This window comes from Eucalyptus grandis, chromosome 8, assembly GCF_016545825.1.
Source record: "Eucalyptus grandis isolate ANBG69807.140 chromosome 8, ASM1654582v1, whole genome shotgun sequence".
Lineage (NCBI taxonomy): Eukaryota > Viridiplantae > Streptophyta > Magnoliopsida > Myrtales > Myrtaceae > Eucalyptus > Eucalyptus grandis.
In genome coordinates this window covers 20,372,309-20,394,436 of record NC_052619.1, presented here as the reverse complement: position 1 = coordinate 20,394,436, position 22,128 = coordinate 20,372,309, and the positions used below count along the sequence as shown (strand labels likewise).

At 40.6% G+C, this 22,128-nt stretch overlaps 1 long non-coding RNA gene, 1 other non-coding gene and 1 pseudogene across 2 annotated transcripts; 2 read left to right on the top strand and 1 right to left on the bottom strand.

Moving 5' to 3' along the window:
- The window catches only part of LOC104416613, a 103,509-nt pseudogene that overhangs the window by 1,460 nt on the left and 79,921 nt on the right, over positions 1–22,128 (top strand).
- LOC120287945 lies at positions 3,277–3,383 on the bottom strand. The gene has a single exon (XR_005546199.1). It is a non-coding gene; the product is annotated as a small nucleolar RNA R71 (small nucleolar RNA).
- On the top strand, positions 18,984–19,897 carry LOC120286232. Its single transcript, XR_005545584.1, has 2 exons — positions 18,984–19,087; positions 19,212–19,897. It is a non-coding gene; the product is annotated as an uncharacterized LOC120286232 (long non-coding RNA).

Genomic DNA, 22,128 nt, shown 5'->3' with positions numbered 1-22,128 from the left:
AGGAAGGTATTTTTGTGTAGAATTTTTCTCATTTCATTTACAGAAACTTCTGTGTGACTGTTCTACTTTGTTGTATTTGTGTGATAGATTATTTGACATCTCCATATTTCAAGTCTAGCTCTTTAATTTTTCTCAACAAGTTCAAGGAACTCACTGTTGATTATGTTATCATCAGAGGATGATGCCACAGGCTTGAATTTGGAGGAATCTTTTCTTACTCATGCCAGAATAGCGCACACGGGGTGGGTGACTCATGGAGAGCCTGCTCCTAGGAATAGTCATCCTCAGAGCTCTGGTGCTGAAAATGAGTTTTTGGTTGTACACAATGGGGTCATCACTAATCATGAGGTTGGTCGAGGCTTAACTGCCAACTATTTGGACTATAGTATACTCTTTATTTTTTTACGGGTTGCATTTTGCTATATAAATTATGAAAGCTTTCTTTCACCTTTGAGGTGGGTTAGCTTTCAAATTTTCATGCAGGGCCGAAAGTACATCCTTGTCATTGATTATTGTAGCATGAAGGCATAGCTGCTGACTAGAGGGAGAAGTTGATTCAATCAATGAAGCTTTATTTGATTGGTCCAGTAAGGGGTGTTATGAATAGGTCACATTAGTCATTGTTAATAATAAGCTGAGGCCAAGGCTTATCCTCCTGTCATATTATCATGGACCTTTCATCGAAGCCTTCACAAAGAAAATGCAGCTCCAAGTGTGTATAATTAGCAGCAAATGTCCTGTGTACCACAAGGAACCTTGTGACAGGTTATGGACTTCATTTTACCCCAATGAGAAGCATATTTAGAGACCATGACGCTTTCCTAACGAAACTATATGATATGCTCTTAATTTATATGGTACTCTGTCTGTGATGATTCTGTAAAATGCTGTACAATCTCAATGGTTTTTCTCTCTAGCTTAAAACTAATGAAGAAATTTTGCCGGTAGATTCTTCTGAGGTTCTTACCTTTTCATTTACATTTGCAGGTCTTAAAGCAAACGCTAATTCGACATGGGTTCACATTTGAATCGACACGACACCGAAGTGATTCCTAAGCTTGCCAAGTATGTTTTTGATAAATCTAATGAAGATTCGGGTAATAGCTTATATGCAATGAAGATCATCATTGCATTTTACTGAGCTTCTTACTGAGTGTGTGTGTGAAGAAAAGGAAACCTTACTCAACACAATTTCATGTGACACTGAAGTTAAAAAAGATTTTGAAGTTAATCATTTTAGATATTTGCTTGACAATCTTCCAATTCAAGCTACATTAATCTATGGATTTTCAGTTGAATCTTGTGTAACTATATGAAGGTTGTAGTTTTGGAAATCTGTTCAACTCTTTGTAAACACTAAAGAGCCATCTGATGGATAAAGTATATCTGACTTCTTTCATTGAAAGTATCGTTTATGTATGTCAGGCCCATGTTGGCCCATTACTTGTCCCAACAAATGTAGGGGCTTAAAACAATATGTATTGGTGACTCATTTTCTTTCTGATAACTTTATAAAAATAGAGTTATTTTACCTATTTTAGGCAACAATTAATGCAATATCTATAAGAAAATATTTGAATTTCTTTCTGATTATTCGAATTTCCTTGTTTATGCAGAATAATGAGATATGAAGAAGATAAGGAAAAGAATGGCAAATATCAGGAATTCAAATAACAAAAACAATGGAAAATGGATATCAAATCAGGAAATTCTTAATTTTGTTCCCTAATATTATGTGCAAGTATTGGGAGATAGATATCTGGGATATATCTTTTGAAGATGAGAACATGAAGGGTAGAAAAGAGAGAGAAGCTAGGTTTTTGTTAGATCGTTTTTTTTATTGTTATAAGAGTTTTTTGAGTATTTTGAATAGAAGACAAAAGTGGTGACGGAATTCTTATTCTTTGATTCAAGATATTAGGTTTGATTTATATTTTTATTTATTCTTCTACTATGTTCTAATTTTCTTTTGTTAGGGCTACGATGTAGCCTAACCATGATGATGTGAATTTCATGATTTTTATGTTTTATAATTGATTTCATTCATATAAGTTATATATTATTGTGCGTAATACTTTTGAGTGACTAGCCACCCTGATCTGATGTGTATGTTTGAGACTGAAAAGTGATAATATGCAATTGCTTATTATAATATATAACCATGAATTAAACGTGGATAGAGATATATCACATTATTTGTGTAACTTTCGGTGATAATGTGATCCAAAAGACTCATTGTAAGCCGGAAATATTCATAATTTTTAATACATTCATGTTTATTTTAATTTACAAAGAAATATAGTGAATTAATAAACTGAGTAGGTTTGCTATACTTAGAGATATGATAGTAAATAGATTAGGAAATTCCGCTATCACATGTTTGATATCATTCTTATACCCACAATAATTTGAAATCTATATCTAGTTGTTATGGTGAAATCGGATGCTCTAACATATTTATCTGATTGATTTACTGCATGTAGTCTACAAATTTTGTTTTTAATTTATTCTCAATTCTATTTTGATTTGTTAGATAAATTTTAAAATTAATCTATTTTTGTATTTAATTAGTTTATTAATCATCGATCTCTATGGGACGATACTATTTCTCATCATTATATTACTTGTTCGACACATTCACTTGCATTTAGAATTTTACGATCAAGTTTTTGGCGACGTTGCCGAGGATCGTTTGTTTAATACTAATTAATATTGATACCAGATAATTCTAAGTTTAATCTAGTTTTTGTTTTGTTTTATTTTTCAGGGTATACATCAGTTTATGACACGTAGCCAACAAAGGAAACTTATTGAACTTGATCCAGAAATTGAGCGTACATTCAAAAGGCGACGAGAGAACAGAGAAATCACGCTAAGAAAATGACAGACGGTGAAAATGAAAATCCACGTAGACTGTTAAGAGATTATGCCGCGCCAACAGTTCAAAGCATTGCATCAAGTATAAGAAGACCTACAATTCAAGCAAACAGCTTTGAGATCAAGCCGTCACTCAATCAGATGCTTCAACAATCAGTGCAATTCAATGGGTTACCAAGTGATAATCCAAATGCTCACATTGATACTTTTCTTGAAATCTGTGACACCATTAAATATGATGGAGTTACAGATGATGCTAAAAGATTGAGATTATTTCAATTCTCTCTTAGAGACAAAACTAAGAGTTGGCTTTCTTCTCTTCCTGCAGGATCAATCACTACATAGAATGATATGACTCATAAATTTCTTGGTAAGTTCTTTCTACTTACAAAGTTTGCGAAGATGCGTAATGATATTACTAATTTTATGTAGATGGATAATGAATCATTATATGAAGAATGGGAAAGATTCAAAGAATTTCTTAGGAGATGCCCACATTATGGACTACCCATATGGATGCAGGTACAAACTTTTTATAATGGATCTAGTACAAATCTTCGTTTTATGATTGATGCAGCCGTAGGAGGAACTTTAAATAATAAAACACCAGAAGAAGCCTATAATCTATTAGAGGAGATGGTGTCCAATAGTTATCAGTGGTCTACCGAGAGACTACCAATGCGAAAAACTAGCGGAGTTCACGAAGTGGATGCTTTTGCTGCAATTGCTGCACAATTCGAAACACTCAACAAAAAGCTAGATAATATGAGTGTTTCAGCCATGCAAATTCAGAATTTGATATGTGATTTTTGTGGTAGAGGACATGTTAGCAAGAGTATCAAGTAAGTAATACATTTAAATAATCTAATGAAAATTCTAACTTTGTTGGGAATTTTAATAGGTCACGGAATAATCCCTACTCCAACACGTACAATTCGGGATGGCGCAATTATCCAAATTTTTCATGGAATAATCAAAATATAACGAGACCACCGGGATTTAAACAATCAGAAGAGACAAAATCAAATTTGGAAGATATAGTCACCAAACTTGCTAGCATGACTCATAACTTCATTAAAAGCATGGATGTGAGATTTTAAAACCAAAAGACTTCAATAAAAAATCTGGAGATGTAAGCGGGTCAGTTAGCAAGCATAATGTCAAGGAGACAATAGGGTTTTTTGCCGAGCAACACAGAGAAAAATCCAATTGAAAACATAAAGGCTATTACCTTGAGAAGTGGTAAACAAGTGGGAGAAGAAGAGATTTTCAAAAACAATGAAGATGTGATCAATAAACAATAAAAGGAGACAAGTAAGAGTAAACTTTTTCCAACTAATCCCAAGCCATATGTGCCACAAATTTCATTCCCTCAGCGACTCTAGCAGCATAAAATAGATAAGCAATTTTCTAAATTTCTTGATGTATTTAAAAAATTGCACATCAACATTCCTTTTGCAGATGCCTTAGCGCAAATGCCTAGTTATGCAAAAAATTTTAAGGAGATTTTGGCAAACAAAAGGAAACTTGAGGATTATGAAACTGTGAAGTTAAATGAGAAGTGTTCAGCCATCCTACAAAACAAATTGCCTCCGAAATTAAAAGATCGAGGGAGTTTTACTATTCCTTGCATTATTGGGGATTCTTACTTTGAAAAAACATTATGTGATTTAGGAGCAAGTATTAATCTGATGCCTTATTCAGTTTTCAAGAAATTAGGATTAGGCAAGGTAAAAGCAACTACGGTGTCACTTCAACTGGCTGATCGATCAATTAAATATCCAAGAGGTATTGTGGAAGATGTTTTGGTAAAGGTTGACAAATTTATCTTTTCTACAGATTTCATAGTTCTTGATATGGAGGAAGATTTTGAGGTACCACTTATCTTAGGTTGACATTTTTCTAGCAACATGAAGAGCTCTTATTGATGTACAACAAGGAAAGTTGATCCTTAGAATTCAAGATGATCTTGTTTCATTTAATGTTTTTAAAGTAATGAAATATTCATCTCGATGATAATTCTTGTTTTAGAGTTGAAACAATTGATAAGTTGATGAATAAGGTTTTTCGGGAAAATATTTTTTAAAGATCCACTTGAAACATGTCTAATTCGACCAAAGGACAAAGATATTCAGAATGAGGAGATAAAGAAGTACGCAAATTTCATGGAGGCAATTCCACCATATTCAAGGCAAAAGACAATTAAATTTGAGGAGTTAAAGACAATACATTACAAAGCTTAAACCATAAATTAAAGAGCCTCCAGTTCTTGAACTCAAACCCTTACCTTCTCATTTGAAATATGTTTATTTAGATTGAGTTTTTTCTTTACCGGTAATTATATCTTCTTCTTTGACAGATTTGATGGAAGAGAAACTACTCAGAGTATTAAGAGAGCATAATGGTACAATTGGATGGAAAATAGCTAATATCAAGGGAATTAGTCCTTACGCAATATTGTCATTATTCTTCCTGCCTCGTGTTTCACTTGCCAAGGAGAAATATTCGGTAGTTCGTGCGTCTTGTCAACTTTGACCAATTACAATTTGACCCGTCTATATTGACGTGAATTTAATTAAACAAAATAAAAATTTCAGTCCTCCCACATCTACAGTCCAGCTCACTTTTCTCTCACATCTACAGTCCAACCGAAGGTGGAAGCGGAAGCGGAGAAGGAAACGTAGGTCTCTCTCGATCGTCTTGTGTTTGTTCTCCCGCGAGGAGAGAGAAAGTGAGACAGAGAGAAAAAAATTGCAGAAAATTCAATTGAGGAGAGAGAATGGTCTTTTGAGCGGGAGCGTGCGTGGCCCCTCAACGCCGTCGGACGTAGCTCACATAAAAGCAGAGGAAGTAGGCGTCCAGGCCGTCGGACCATGGACGGAGCTCACATATCCTGACGGCCATGGACGCCTGAACGCAATGGATCAATGCCGTCGATTTCGGCCATGGACGGGCCAGATTCGAGATCTGGAGAACGACGAGACAGAGAAAACAGGCTCAGCTTGAACGCAGTGGTGGTCGGTCTGTTCACGGCGCCGGCAACTCCACTGGTGGCAACGGCCGAGGAGGAGCGGAGGTCGCGGGTATAAATTGAGGAGGGAGGGAGAGCAGAGGTGAAGGGGGATCCATGATGGAGATATTTGAACACGTGTCAAGATATTATTGGAAATGAGTGAAAAGATATATTGTGGAGCTAATAAAGCATCACGCATCTACAATTTCTACGAGAAAATTAACAGTTTCCACTGGAATTAACAAACCCCCACTTACTCTCACATCTACGGTCCACCTCGCTCTTCTCCCCCGTCTACACTTTCTCCTCCGTCTCCGGCCATATCGAGCCTAACCTCCCCGCATCCCTCCGCCGCCGTCGCCACCTGAGGAGTTACCAATGCTGAGTCGAAGGAGAGAACTGCCGGGGGGTTGCAGATATGCAAGTCGAACACCGTCGCTGGCGGCCCTGGACGGGCCGCTGTCACCGGAGCCACGGTTGCGGATCTGGAAGTCGTTTCCAGGGGTGTGTTGGTGGTGGGCACCCCGTAGGACATTTGGGGCCGTGTCAACCTGGACTGATTCCGGATTCTGGGGAGCTTCAGCGTTCACATGCTGGCGTGTAAGGGGCAAGGGTGGTGGGGCTGCCGGTTGGCCAGGACGGAACACGTGGACGAAAACATACAAGAGGACCATGGAAAGCAACACTAATGACAAGAGATAGGGGAAAGAGTGAAAGGGGCGCCGGACCAACAACGACATGAGGGACGCCGCAGAGAGTGTGGCGGCGAGCATCATGAGGATGGGGAACGCTCGGGCACAACAATCGGGAGCCAACGACTGGTGAGCAACAAGGGCCAATGAAAAGTAGAACAGAAGAGAGAAGACGGCGAGAGAGGTGGCGAGAGGGTGGGTCTCGAATGGTGACGCTTTCCCTTGGAATTTCACCTCGACGAGGCTGATCAGCCCGCTAATAAGAAAGCCGACAACGGTGTGGAGGGCAGGGAGGTCAGGGGAACCCCGGGCGTTTGTGTGGGGAGGACCGCCGGTCGGCATCGTGCTGGGCTTCTGGAGGATCTCGTAGTGCTATGTAGAGGATGATTATTGAAATGATCAGAGAAAGAGACGGCCGAGAGGGGTTTATAAGGTCGAGTCATTCCCTTTGCCGAAGCCGAAGCCGGGGAATCTCCTTCTGGGAACGGGTGGGGACTGGGGAGCACCGCCCTCTGGGGTTTTTTCTCTTTTTCCAGTAAGCCTAAAACTGGGGTCTGAAGGTGGAATTCCTTAGATTAGGAAGCCAAAGCCGAAGCCAAGGATCAAGCAAAGCAACTTCCGCGTACTCGACGTACACGCATTTTACCATTTTCGGTTTAATACCACCCTCGTTTGACGAGAAAAGGTGGGCGAAACACCCCACTCCACTCCACTCCACTCCAGACAAACTGGAAAAGCATGGACACGTGTCGTCCACCCACATTCAGAAATTCAAAATTTTGCTCTCCTTTCTCCTCTGCTCTCCCTCTCCTTCCATTCCATAGACCCTAGCCCACCTCTCATGCACACGCTCTTGACGCTCTCTCTCTCCTCTGACTTAGGTCCACTCCCAATTCTATCATAAGATGAAAAAATCATCAACTTTAACTCTAATCTTACGACAAAAAAAAAAAAAAAAAACAAAAAACTCTAATCTCAATTTTCCCTTAAAACTTTTTTTATCTCATAAATCTGCCTCCATTAATCTTTTGTCTAAAATTCTTGAGCAAACTTTTTGAAAACCCTCAGGCCAAGTATCTCCAGCGCGAGTGTCTAGCTCATCCGATTGCAAAAGATTGAAGACTCCCAAGAATGAGAGTTTGAATACCAAGCCCAAAATCAAAGATCCTTGTGAGATGAAAGGGAGACTCTCTTAAGAGTAAGAACAATTGAAGAAAATCAATCCTAATTTTTTAAAATTTTTTACCCAAATACCAAATCCAATAAGATGTCGTTTGTGATGATATGAAAATTCATCTCAAAAAAATATTTTTTGATTGTCAAATTTTAGGAAAAAATATTTGTAGTGATGCCATGAAAGCCACATCACTAAGGACGATTGGACAAAGAGTTAATGGTTGTGGATATAAAATTTAAGTAAAAGTTGGTGAATTTTTATAAGATAAAAAAAAATTTAGGATCAAATCGGGATTGGATCTAAAGTTGATGGTTATTTATAAGACAAAATAATTTAGGATAACATAAAAATAAGATTAAAAGTTGAGAGTTTTTATGAGATAAAAAGAAAATTTGGGATAGAAATTTTGTAGAAATTTTGACTGTATTTCCTAATTTTTCCTAATTTTGGGTCTCCCTCTAGTCGTCGAAGAAACTCCCTCTCCGTCGTATTCAAAGAAACTCCCTCTCTTCTCCTTTTCAAAATTCGCTCTCTCGCCTTCGCTCCTAATCTACTACTTTCTCCGGTGCATCGCTGTTGTCTCCGCCTCCACCGTCGCCTCCAGGAAGGCCCGTTGGCGGGCGGAATATGGCAGCATCAAGTTTCCCATAGGAACTTGCACCGGTAATTCTAAATTGCATGCCAAAATGTTTGCACAATTACCTCTTTCCCTGTTTACATCTGGATATGGGGTTTTGTTATGGGGGTTTGATGGGTGAAGTTTCTGGTGTTGAGTAATTGGGAAAACTGTGCAAATGGACATTTTAGTTTTGATTTGATTTACTATGCAGACCGATTATAAAGACCCCACGTTTCAAGAGATGTTTGCGTTGACGCTCGTTGAAGGGCTTAAGGAGTTGAATTTTGCCTTGCGAAATGGCAATATCTTTGCTTTCAAGGCCTTTGTTGGCACTGGTGAGTATTTCCTTGCTACCTTGAACCCATTTTACTAAAAAGACTACCGTTGACTTGTTTTGGATTTTGGTCCTTGAGTGGTGGCTTGTGTTCTTATATTAGGGTCCGTTCGTTTCGCGGAAAATGAACCATTTCCAGAAAATATTTTTCTAGAAGTCATTTTTTAGGAAAATGACAATATTCGGCTAAAACCTGAAAACGTTTCGGAAAATTATTTTCCGGGAAAACATTTTCCAGATATTTTGGCGTCTATTTCACGAAAAATGAATTCTTTAGGGAAAATGTTTTCTATGAAAAGAAAAAGTCTTCTGAATTAGAGGAAATTTTTTCCTCTTTTAAAAAGTAGAAAACATTTTCCTCACTTGATCTCTCTTATCTCACACCTCTACAAATCCTCACTTCCTCCTCCCCTTTCTTCTTCTTATTTTCTTTTTTATTGGAATTATTTTTTAATTTTCTTTTTCTTTTTAATTCAAATTATTTTTAATTTCCTTTTTTTCTTTTCTATTTCTTTCCTTTTTTCTTTTTCTTTTTTTCTTTTCTTTGTTTCTTATATTCTTCTTTCTTGGCTAGTCATCGGCCATTGCTAGGCGAACCTCATGCTCATCTATCTCAAGCTCACGCTCGTTGATTTGGCGAGCCTCGAGCTCGACGCTCGCGCTCGCCAATCTGGTGAGTGACAAGCCTCGTGCTTGTTGCGAGCTTGAGGCTCACCGTGGCCGGTTGTAAGCCATCGTTGTGGCCAACGACCGGCCAAGAAAGAAGGAGATGGAAAAAAAAAGAAAAAGAAAAAAAGAAAAGAAATTAATAATAGATTTTAAAAATTAAAAATAATTAAAAATCAATTTTTAAAAAATATGAAATATCCATTTTAAAAATAAAATCAATGAAAAGAATATATGAAGGAGAAGATTTTCCTTCTTGAACAGCGAAAAATATTTTCTACTTCAATTTCAACTTTCATCCGAACACCTATCCTGGAAAATATTTTCCAAAAATGCCACATTTTCCGCGAAACGAGCAGAACAATAGTTGTGTTTTCCATGGTCTCAAAGGGTTCAGCTTTGTAAGGTTCTTTCTCAGAGCTTTGACAATACGGCCTTGCCTCTTTAGACTAAAAACAGGCGGGTGTGATCCATTGAATCTATTCTTATTTTCTTATGCATGTAGAATTATGTATTTGGTCCAAAAGCAAAATATAAAACAAAAAAATAAATAAAAAAATAAAAAATAAAAAGTCAAAAGTTGGAGTGCATAAGATGGCATTTGTGAAAGAATTGTGGTGTGGTTTCTCTAATTCACTTGGGTTCCTAGCAATATAATGTGAGTCTTTGATAGAAATGTTCACACGTTTTGTTTCATATAACGATATAGGCAGTCGATCTCTTAGGACGCGTTTGGTAACGTTTTGTTTTAGGGAACAATTTTTTAATAGAAACAGTTTTTTTTTTCTATTTTAGGGAACAATTTCTGAGTATAAAAATGCGATTAGTAAATGCAAAAATTTCTACTCCACAAATAGAAATGTGCTTGGTAAACTTGTATAATTTTTGTTTTTTTTTTCAATATTTTTATTATATTTTTCTTTCTTTTTCTTCTTTCTTCCTTTTGGTCGGCGACCTTGCCGTGGCTAGGCGAGGCTCAGCCTCACTAGGCTAGGGGAGGCCGAGCCTCACCGGTGGCCTCACTTCGCCACCGTGGCCACTGGCGAGGCTCAGCCTCGCCCAGGCGGCGCGAGGTCGACCTCGACTTGGCTAGGAGAGCTCGGCCTCGCCGAATCTGGGTGAGCTCGAGCTTGCCCAACCAAGGCGAGGCCAAGCCTCGTCGAGGGCCAGCGACGCTTCGGCGAGGTCACCGGCCTTCAACGCCGGGTCGCCGGCTATGGGCGAGGCCGGCGATCAGCCAAAAGGAAGAAAAAGAAAAAAAGAAGTGTTTTTCGAAATTATTCCCAGGAATAAGAAACAACTTTTTCTACTTCTTATTTTTGTTCCAAATCTGTTCGGGAATAAAAAGATAGATTTTTGTTCTCGGAACAAAAGTGTTACCAAACGCATTTCTTTTTTTTTTTTTTGTTCCCAGAACAAAAGAACAGATTTTTTTGTTCCGGGGAATAAAAACAAAAACAAACAAACAGGCCTTTAGCCTCCTACGTAAGCCTCTTGCCTCACCTTGTGATCTTGCGATTGAGGACGTGGCCACACTCCACCACATCAGCGTAATCCCTCTCCACTTGATGAGTGACACATGGAGCTACATCCCACCAAGATAGATTTGAAAATTCTCTCTAATACTTCAAAATCTTGGGTCTCCCTCTCTTCGTCTTATCAAAATTGGCTCCTCTCTCGCCTTCGCTCCCAATCTGCTGCATCCTCTGCCACGTCGCTGCAGCATAATAAATAGACAGACTCATTCAACTATTGAAGTGTATTAAGCCACATCAAAATTCTGGCGACACTGAACGGAAAGCTTCTGAGTACAACTAAAAGAGAATGCAATAATTCATTGTTTTTTTTTTAACCTTTCAAGTATGTGTCACTCCCTATCTCACCTTAACAATCTCTCTAAGTTGTATCTGTCCTTTCGTCTAAACTTATGTTGAGAGAATTTTGTATTTGTATGGAGCATTAAATCTTTGCTAATATCTTGTAGACAAAGTTAAGAGGAGTGCTGAAGCTTGTGACTCGGAAATGGAAGATCTTGCTAAGCTACTGATTGCAGAGCAATCACTTCTCATGTTTGGCAGAGGATACAACTATGCTACAGCTTTGGAAGGTTCTTGAATAGTAAAGGAAGTGGCATTGATGCAAAGTGAAGGAATACTTGCTGGTGAAGTGAAACATGGTCCTCTGGCTCTAGTGGATAAGAGTCTTCCCATTGCAGTGATTGCTGCTCATGATGCTTGCTTCAGGTTAGCTTTTGTCGTGCAGGTTTAGTCGCATCTATGATATCTTTATTTGTTCTAAAGCTGAAGTTGTCAATGTTTACAACAAGCAACAATCAGTTATTCAACAACTCCATGCCTGCAAAGGGTGCTTGATTGTCATGTGCTTGAGGGGGGATGCTGCAGCTGTGTCTCTTGGTGGAGCATGTAGAGTCATTAAAGTTTGTCAGGTGGAGGACTGTCTTCAGCCTGCAGTCAATATAGTTTGCAGGAACAGAGTACTTCCAATAGTTATCTATGCTTGCCAAGATACAACATCGTTTTTCCTACTCTACTGAATGCGTTACAACTTGCTGAAGATGAACCTATGATTTTTGCATTAAGAGTTCCAAAATTCTCTCTATGATTTGGCATTTAGTTCTAAAAGAGAGTATTTTTTTGAGTCTCAACAAAAACAAAAGAAATCAATTTTATTGATTGAGCCGTAACATTTTGCTGTTTTTATTTATTTGTTTATTCATTGCTTATAGAGTATTTTTCACATTCCGGTTCTTCCTTTCAAATAGCCTATTTCATTTTAGTAGATTTTGCTAATTAGATAACTTTTAACACTCGAGGTGCAATTGTCGGCATATCATCTCACGGTTCTAAGAGGACACAATGTCAATTAGCCCAGGAACCTCACAAAGACTGTGACGATAATGTAAAGTATCTTTCTGACACAGAGTATGCATTCTGCTAATCAATTGTACTTTATTGAATGACAACCCCTGCAAGATCTTTCTTTATGATCAATTAGGAAAAACTATTGTAACCCACCTTTTTTACGTGTTTGTGGCTTGTTATGCATTTACCTGTCAATTTGCCTCGTAGTGTCATACTCATGGTACCTGAACGTCGTTTCGTAATTGACATAACAACGATGACTACAACTTAGTTTCACTAGGGATGCTATGCAACTTAGAGCAATGCGTTGTTCATTAATGCCTTCATCTTAAAGGTCACGAAAAAGTTCTATTGCTAAAATATTAGTTATCCTTTTTAGCATTTAGTGGGAAACTCCATTTTTCATGGTGGACCTTTGATTGAAGTATCTTTTGCTGCATTACGAGATGTAAAAGGAGTCATGTAAAGGTTGGAAGAGGAAGATTGTATCCTTTTTGGGGAAAAAATAGCAAGTGGTACAACAAAAATGTGTCATTAAAGGTGCTAGTTTTTGATGGAATTGATCAAGTATATGAGACTTGCTTCTTTTGTGGGGGATAAGTACACTATCAGTGCCAAAACTTGTGTACAGCGCTCACTTTGATGCCAAAACTTTATTTTAGATCAAGTACCAAAACTTTTGAAGAACGATTATTCTAGTGCCAACGTCGATTTGGTTGGCCGGAAATCCAACGTGGCACTATTTATTAATTTTTTAAGCTGATGTGGCTCGCCGGAGAATACAGTCAGTGTTTAAACAACAAAACGACACCGTTTGGTGTCTCTCCCCTCATTCAAAACCCTAAATCCCCAATTTGAGATAGAGAGAGAGAGAGAGAGAGAGAGAGAGAGAGAGAGAGAGAAGGCTGGCATGGGCTTCCCGTCGTCTTCTTCCCGAAGAAGCACTAGCCGCGACGACACCGGCAGCGCACCAACACCAGCACTGCTCCACCTCTAGTTCGTCCGACATTGTTGACAAGTCCAAGCTCTTGCCCTCCTCCCCTCTTCCTCTCCTCCTCCTCCTTCTCCTTCCCCCTTCAAAAGGATCCACTTCAACCGCTCCCTGAGCAGAGCCCAATCCGCCATCTCCATCTATGCCCTCCTTGTTTCCCTCGCCCTCCTTGTCTTCGATCTCTCCACCTTCGACCCCCATTCTTCCTCCTTCTCCTTCACCCTTGCCTACTATTCTTCCCGTCGCTTCTTGCCCGAGAACAACCTCAGCCTCTCCTCGCTCGCCTAGTCGAGCAACTACGATGGAGGCCAAGTGACCGAGCGATGGCGGCCAAGCGAGCTAGGTCGGCGTTGGGCGAGGATTGGACAAAAAAAACCCTAATTTCAATCCCCAAATTAAAAAAAAAATCCCCAAATGAGTTGTGCGGCGTCGTTTTTGTGAGGCCATCCACTTAGAACGGCAAAATGACATTGTTTTCTTAAGGAGGACGGAAAACGACGTTGTTTAAAAGCCATGTTGATTTTTTAAATATATATATATATATATATATATATATATATATATATAAAAGTCATATAATCATTTTGGTTAGAATCTCTCATCGGTGGCACCAAAGTGATCGTTTTCCTCTAATTTGGCACTTAAGTGATCCAAAATAAAGTTTTGGCACCAAAATGAGCATCGTACACAAGTTTTAGCACCGATAGTGTACTTACCCCTTTTATGGAGATTAGTTTTGGCGTTTTGCAATTTCTCAAGTGGTGATTGTTGCGTCGGTTGTCAAATCGCCAGTTAACTCCCAATTCATACCTTTCTTGGGAAATAGTCTGAGGTAAATTGTAACGTGGTCCAATTTCCTTTTTCATTATGATATTGTAAGGAGAGGCCTCGTGTATTCTAATGGAAAGAATTTCAATGTCAACTTGCTGCGAAACTAGTCCATTCTCTCAATTAGTCATATAGGTAAAATACAATGCGAATCTCAGAATATACCAACAGAAACAAAACCCAAAGTTCCTACTGTCGCTGTTATTGGTTGTCCAAGGAAAAATTGTCATGTTTCTTCCCTAGCCGTGTTATCTTTTGCAGGGTTGTGCTAGTTGTGGGCGTCCTGAGGGACATCTGCGGCCGTGTCAAGACGGCCCAATCCCCAAGCAATTCCCAATTCCGGCGCAAAGCACGCATCCATGACGGTAACAGACAAAGGTGGCAGGGCTCTTCCACCATGTAGGCAGCAAGAACGGCACACAGCGACAAGCATAGATACAAGCTTGTGTCGAACCCACATAAGAAGGTTTCGAGCGAGACGACACAAGAGGACCATGGAAGGCAACACAAATAACAAGAGATAGGGGAAACAGCGAAAGGGGCCCGGGACCAACAAAGCTGCAAGGGAAGCCACCGAGAGCAAAGCTGCGAGCATCGAGAGGATGGGAGACGCTCGGGCACAGTAATCGTGAGCCAACCACAGAAGAGTAACGAGGGCCAATGCGCCCTACAACACGTCACAGAAGACTGCAAGGAAGATGTGGAAAGGGTGGGCGTCGAATGGGGACGCGGATTTCCCTTGGTGTTTCAGCTGGAGGAGGTTGAGCAGCGCGGAAACAAGAAACGCGAGAATGGCGTGGAGGGTAGTGAAGGCAGGAGAACCTCGGACGTTTGCGAGGGGACCACGGCAGATCAGCATCGGGGTCGGCTCCTATAATCCCCAAGTCCTATGTCGAAGATGATTATCGACACGATCGGCGAGAGATTGCTAGAGTTAGGAGCAGATCTTGGGGGGTTTTATTGTTGAAAAAGAGGTCGGGTGGTCGTACCGCACAGGCGGATCTGAGAAGCTTCCCAGCAGTTTACCACGACATTGGTCGTCGTCCTTCGCCTTGCGTCTTCCCATGCTTCTACGTTTGGTCGAAGACTTCTCATTTGCGAGCGACTCACTTTTGCGACTTTGCCTTGGCATTTACGGGGGAATATATTGGCTGAGCGATGACGTGCGAGGTCGGTCTCATGCAATATTTTCTTATATTTTCTTAACTCGCCTTATGGAGGACGGGGCCATTTAGAAAGTTTCCCAGGAAAGCGACTTTATTTTTCTGTATTTTATAAAAACTGGAAAAAAAAATCTAAAAAGTATTTTCCATCGATTAATAAAAAAATCTAACGGTGAAATGTATTATGTTATGAGAATGTAAAGCATCTTTCTAATACAAAGTATACATTATGTTGATCACTTGTACTTTATTGAATGGTAGCCTCTACAAGATCTTTGTTTATGATCAATTAGAGAAAATTGTCGGTCGTAATCCACATTTTTTGCGCATTCACGGCTTGTTATCAATTTGCCTCAAAGTGTTGCACTCATGGTACTTGAACATGGTGTCCTGGTTGACATAACAAACAACAACGACTATAACTTAGTTTCATCCGGGATGCTATGCAATTTATAGCAATATGTTGTTTTGTTAATTCATTCATCTAAAAGGTCACAAAAAGTTTTGTTGCTAAAAATGTTAGTAATTGTATTCAGCATTTAGTAGGGAATTCCATTTTTTTTTTATAGAGGACTTTGATTGATGTATCTTGGGCGGGAGAATTACCAAAAAAGTCCAAAATCTATTGCAATTGTGCCAATTCAGTCCTAATTTATTTATTTTTTTGTCAATTTAGTGTTAAACCTTTTGCAATTGTGCAAATTCAGTCCATCGGCCAAAATTGGCCGGCCGGCACCGACGTAGACACCGGTCGTCCGGCGAATGTTGATGTGGTATTTTTAAATATTTTTTTTTTTTATTTTTTTCAAATCTTTATTTTCTTTTGAATTTTTGAATTCTTTTTTTTTTTCTCCCATCTTCTCTTCCCCTGGCTGGCCGGAGACGAGGGCCGGCCAGGTTAGCCTCACCGGCCAATGGCGAGGCTCGCCCGTTAGATGGAGGCGAGGGTCGGCGAGGGTGAGGTCAGCCTTGCCGGCCACTGGCGAGGGTGAGGTCGGCCTCGTCGGCCACCGGCGAGGGCGATGCCCCGCTAGATCCAGTGAGCTCGCATGCGTGCCGATGGACACCAGGCAAAGTCAAGCGAGCGGTGACATTCGTGGCAGTGACAGTTGAGCTTCACCGTGAGGCCAGCTGGTTCAGAGATTGAGCAGAGCTTCGAGATCGCCATGGAGGAGGCGATGTACTCGGGGTTCTTCTCGGTCTTGTGGAGGGCTGGCGTTGCTCGAGTCTTCTCCTTCGACGACGGCAAGAAGCTACAACGGAGGAGGTTCACCGAGATCGGGCGGAGTTGAGTGAGCGGCAACATTTGCGACAGCGGCGGGCATCACGGCAAGGCCGGCCAGTGTAGAGATTGAGTTGCTTCAAACAACTACCATCCATCGTGCCTCCTATGTCTTTGACTCCGGGTCTCTGCGAGCGATCTTGGGCACGAGCGAATGTCAAGCTTTGATCAGAAAAGCGGGTTTGCGGGGTTGTCTTCCTCCTTGAGCTCTGCCCAAAGTGAAAAGCCGGGTTCCCTCACCGCTCGGCTTGAGGACGTCATCCGGACGTGGCCATCGGACGGGGTTCATGCGTGGCGTGGTGGCCGCGAAGCCTCTCTCTCTCTTTCTCTCACTCTCTGCGCTCGCTCGAACTCTCTTCACCGCTCACTCTTTGTCCGTCCCCCACTCCTCCACCCTCACCTTCTCGCACGCGAACTCGCCGGATTTGGCGGGGCCTCGCCCTCGCCAGTCCGGCCCTTGCCTCCCGGGCGAGGGCGAGCCTCGCCATTGGCCGGCGAGGCTGACCTCGCCAGCCCTCACCTCCGGCCGGTCGGGGAAGAGAAGATGGGAAAAAAAAAGAATTAAAAATTAAAAAAATATTTAAAGTTTCAAAAAAAATTAAAAAAATAAAATAAAATAAAATGCCACGTCAACGTTCGTTGGACGGTCGGCGTCCACATTAACACCGGCCGGCCAATTTTGGCTGGATGGACTAAATTGACACAATTATAAAAGGTTTAAGATTAAATTGGCCAAAAAAAAAGTTTATGACTGAATTGACACAATTATAATAGGTTTAGGATTTCTTTGGTAATTCTCCCTATCTTGAGCTGCATCATGAGATGTAAAAGGAGTCCCGTGGAGGTTGGAAGAGGAAGATTGTATCCTTATTCAAGAAAGAAGTGCAGGCAATATAACAAAAAATGTGTGTTATTAAAAGTGCAAGATTGATAAAATCAATCGAGTATCTTAGACATGATTTGCTTTTTCACGGAGATCAGTTTTTGCCATTAAAGATGCCTCTCGAGTGTTGACTGCCGCGTCGGTCATCAACTCTTGGTTCATATTTTTCTTGGGAAAAAGTCCAAGGCAACATGTGCCGTGTTCTAATTTCCTTTTTCAGTGGGATATTTACTCCATGATGTGGTCCAATTTGCAGACACGCAGAGTATTCAATTGGAAAGAATTTCGAAGTCAAGTTTCTCCAAAGCTGTCCATTATTCTAACAATTGATCATTTTTCGAAAATACAATGCTACTCTACAGAAGCAAAACCACAGGCTCCTGCTGTCGCTGTTATTGGTTGTCAAGCACAACCTCGTCACGCTTCTTCACTAGTCGTGCTATCTTTTCCAGGGTCGTGCTAGTCGTGGGCACCCGCCCTAGCACAACTGTGGCCGTGTCGGCACGGAGCCATTCCCAATTCGGGCGTAGAGTACACGTCCATGTCGGTACGAGGCAAAGGCGGAAGGGCTGCCCTCGCACCATGTAGTCAGCAAGAACGGAACATGGGGACAAAAATAGATACATCTTGCGTTGAACCCACATGTGAAGGTTTCGAGCGAGACGATGCAAGAGGACCATAGAAAACAACACAAATAACAAGAGATAGGGGAAGTGTTGAAAGGGGCAAGTTTGTGATTTTTTATGAGAAAAAAATTAGGATCAAATTAGTATTTGGTCTAAAGTTGGTGATTTTTTATAAGACAAAAAACAGTTTAGGGTAGAATTAGAATAATATCAAAAGTTTAAGGGTTTTTACGAGACAAAAAAAAAAAAAACATAGAAATATTGTAGAATTGGAATTTGAGGTAAAGTTAAAATTTAAATGGCATTAGACCCTCCTCATATTCCAAAATTTTGGGTCTCCATCTTGTCATCGAAGAAGACTCTCTCTCTTCTCCTTTTCAAAATTCACTCTCTCACCTTCGCTCTCAGTCCGTTGCTTTCTCCGGCGCATTATTGCTACCTCCACCTCCAGGAACCCTATCCACTGCTAGAATATGGCAGCACCAAATTTCACACCGGAACTTGCACTAGTAATTCTAAATTGCACGCCAAATGTTTGCGCAATTACTTCTTTCCCTATTCAGATCTAGACATGGGGTTTATAGGGATCTAATGGGTGAAGTTTCTAGTGTTGAGTTAATTAGAAGAGCTGTGCGAATGGACATCTTAGTTTAGGTGGGATTTTATATTTATCAGGAAAAATTAGAAAGGAAAAATAGATGAAAAGAGAATGAGGTAAAGTAAATGAAAAGAATAAAAACAAAATTATGGGTAGGTGATATTTATGGAAATGTGAATGTGTAAAAGGAAGAATCATTTTTTTCACAACCAAAACACAACAAGAAGTATACTCCTCAATAAGAGGAACACGATGCGCGTAGTTTGTATTTTCATCCCATTTAGTTTGTCTCTCTAGTCTTTTCTTCATGAAACTGATTTACAGATATGCTTTTTGAGCAGGCATGCACCAGTCAAATAGTTGTTATGGCTATGTTAGCTTTAGCAATTGGAGGGGATGCTATTTCTAATCAAGCGATAAGAGAAGCAATAATTGATTGTCTTTTTTACCTTCCAAGTATGTCTCACTTCCTATCTCACCTTCACAATTTCTGAACTTCTGTTAAATGTGCCTTTTTTGTCTAAACTTTGTTGATAAATTGTTTGTATGAAACATTAAAATCCTTGTTAATATTTTGTAGACAAAGTTAGAGAGGTGCTGAAGCTTGACCAGGAAATGAAAGATCTTGCTAAGCTACTGATTGCAGAGTAGTCACTTCTCATGTTTGGCAGAGGATACAATTATGCTACAGCACTGGAAGGTTCTTTAAAAGTAAAGGAAGTGGCATTGATGCACAGTGGAGGAATACTTGCTGCTGAAGTGAAACGTGGTCCTCTAGCTCTAGTGGATGAGTCTTCCCATTGTAGTGATTGCTACTTATGATGCTTGCTTCAGGTTAGCTTTTGTTGTACAGGTTTACTCGCATCTGTGAAATCTCTATTTGTAAGAAAGCTGAAGGTGTCAATGTTAACAGCAAGCAACAATCAGTTATGCAGCAACTCCATTGCCGCAAAGGACGCCTAATTGTCATGTGCTTGAGGGGGATGCTGCAACTGTGTCTTTTGGTGGAGCATGTAGAGTCATTGAAGTTCCTCAAGTGGAGGACTGTCTTCAGCCTGTAGTCAATATAGTTCCTTAGGTACAGAGTACTTCCACTAGTTTTCTATGATTGCCAAGATGCAACATCTTTTTTTTCCTTTACTACCAAATGCGTCGTAACTTGCTGAAGATGAAGTTATGATGTAGATGAGGTGGAGCTGGATGGGAGCATCTAGCTTTCTGTTTCCTTGATATGTTTTATGCTCTTGGTGTTTGTTTCATGAAGAATTCCAAAATTCTCTCTATGATTTGGCGTTTAGTGCTAAAAGAGAGCATTATTTTTAAGTCTTAACAGAAACAAAAAAATTTAATCTTATTGATTGAGCCGTAACATTTTGCTTGGTTTTTTATTCATTGCATATAGAGTATTTTCATATTCTTGTTCTCCCTTTCAAGCAGTTTCTTCATTTTAATAGACATTGCTAATTCATTGGACATGAGATAATTTTTAACATTTGTGGCGTAGTTGTTGGCGTATCATCTCACGATCTTGAGAGGATACAATGTCAACCAGCCTAGGGACCTCGTAAAGAGTGTGACAATAAAGTAGAAGCCTACTAAGAGATTTCTTTTGATTGTGTTTACTTGGCAGTGAAATTAGGCCATGAGAATATAAAGCATCTTCCTAATACATGATATACATTATGCAGTTTACTTGTACTTTATTGAATGACAGCCCTTGCAAGATCTTTCTTTATGATCAATTGGGAAAAAACTGTCGTAATCCACATTTTTGCATGTTCATGGCTTGTTATGCATTTACATATCAATCTGCCTCAAAGCGTTGTACTCATGTACCTAAACATCGTTTCATATTATCATGACGACAACTACAATTTAGTTTCATCAAGGATGATATGCAAGAGCAATATGTTGTTGATTAATGCTTTTGTCTTAAAGGTCGCGAAAGAAGTTCTATTGCTGAAAATATTTGTCATTGTATTTAGCATTAGTAGAGAACTCCATTTTTATTTTATTTTTTTATGGTGGACTTTGATTGAAGTATCTTTTGCTACATCATGAGATGTAATAGGAGTCCGGTGGAGCTTGGAAGAAAGAGATTGTGTCACAAAAAATGCGGGTTATTAAATGTGCAAGATTGATGGAATCGGTCAAGTGTCTAAGATTGCTGATATCAATTTTTGTTGTTAAAGATATATCTTGAGTGGTGATTGTTGCGTCAATCATTCAAACTGAAAGTTAACTCTCAATTGATACCATTCCTAGGAAATATAATCCAAGGCGGATTGTATCATGTTCTAATTTCCTTTATCAGTATGATATTTAACTCCATATATAGTCCAATTTGTAGTCACGGAGAGGTCTCATGTATTCGAATGAAAGGAATTTCAATGTCAACGTGCCTCAAAGAAGTCAATTTTATTAATTAATCATATTTTGAATATACGATTCGGCTCTCCCTAGACACCAACAAAAGCAACATCATAAGCTCCTACCGGCGCCGTCGATGGTTGTCCAACGCAATGTTGTTATTTCTCCTCCTGACTCGTGTTTCACTTTCCAAGGAGATATATTCAGTGGTTTGTGCGTTTTGTCAACTTTAGCCAATTACAATTTGACCCATCTATACTGACTTGAATTTAATTAAACAAAATAAAAATTTCAGTCCTCCCACATCTACAGTCCAGCTCACTTTTCTCCTACATCTACCGATATGGTTGTCCTCCATGGCCGTCGGCGCTTCCTCCTCCATCATAGAGCACCACCCCGTTCGGCCAGCATCCACACTGCTTCCGGCGTCACGTGCAGTCGACCCAAGCTACCCCTATGCTCGCGGTCGGCTCAGTCCTTGCCTGTTCAGATCTGGACTGGAGTCGTGCGTCCAGATCTGCAAGCCTAGCTCGTCCATGGTTCGCGAGGCTTGTCCATGGCTGTGAGCCTTGACCGCGAGCTCGAGGTCCATTGCCCATGAACTACGCTCGGTCGTTCGTAGGGCTTCAGATCTGGACTGATTGGGTCATGCTCGGGAAGAAAGCACGGCTTCCGCTCCCTCTGCTTCAGATTTGAACTGAAGTCGTGCTTTCTTCAACAGTGGATGGTACTGAAGGCATGGCTCCCAGATCTGAAGCCACCTGCAGATTTGGCCATGACTGCTCGTCCATGGCCGTGATGGCAAGGTCGAGATCCCGAAGACCATGGACGGAGCTCACATATCAAGAAGAAAAGCAGAGGAAGTAGGCGTCCAGGCCGTCGGACCATGGACGGAGCTCACATATCCCGACGGACGGCCATGGACGCCTGAACGCGATGGATGAACGCCGACGATTTCGGCCATGGACGGGCTAGATTCGAGATCTGGAGAACGACGAGACGAAGAAAACAGGCTCGGCTTGAACGCAGTGGTGGTCGGCCTGTTCATGGCGCCGGCGACTCCGCTGGTGGTAACGGCCGAGGAGGAGCGGAAGTCCGCGGCTATGGATGGAGGAGGAAGAGAGAGC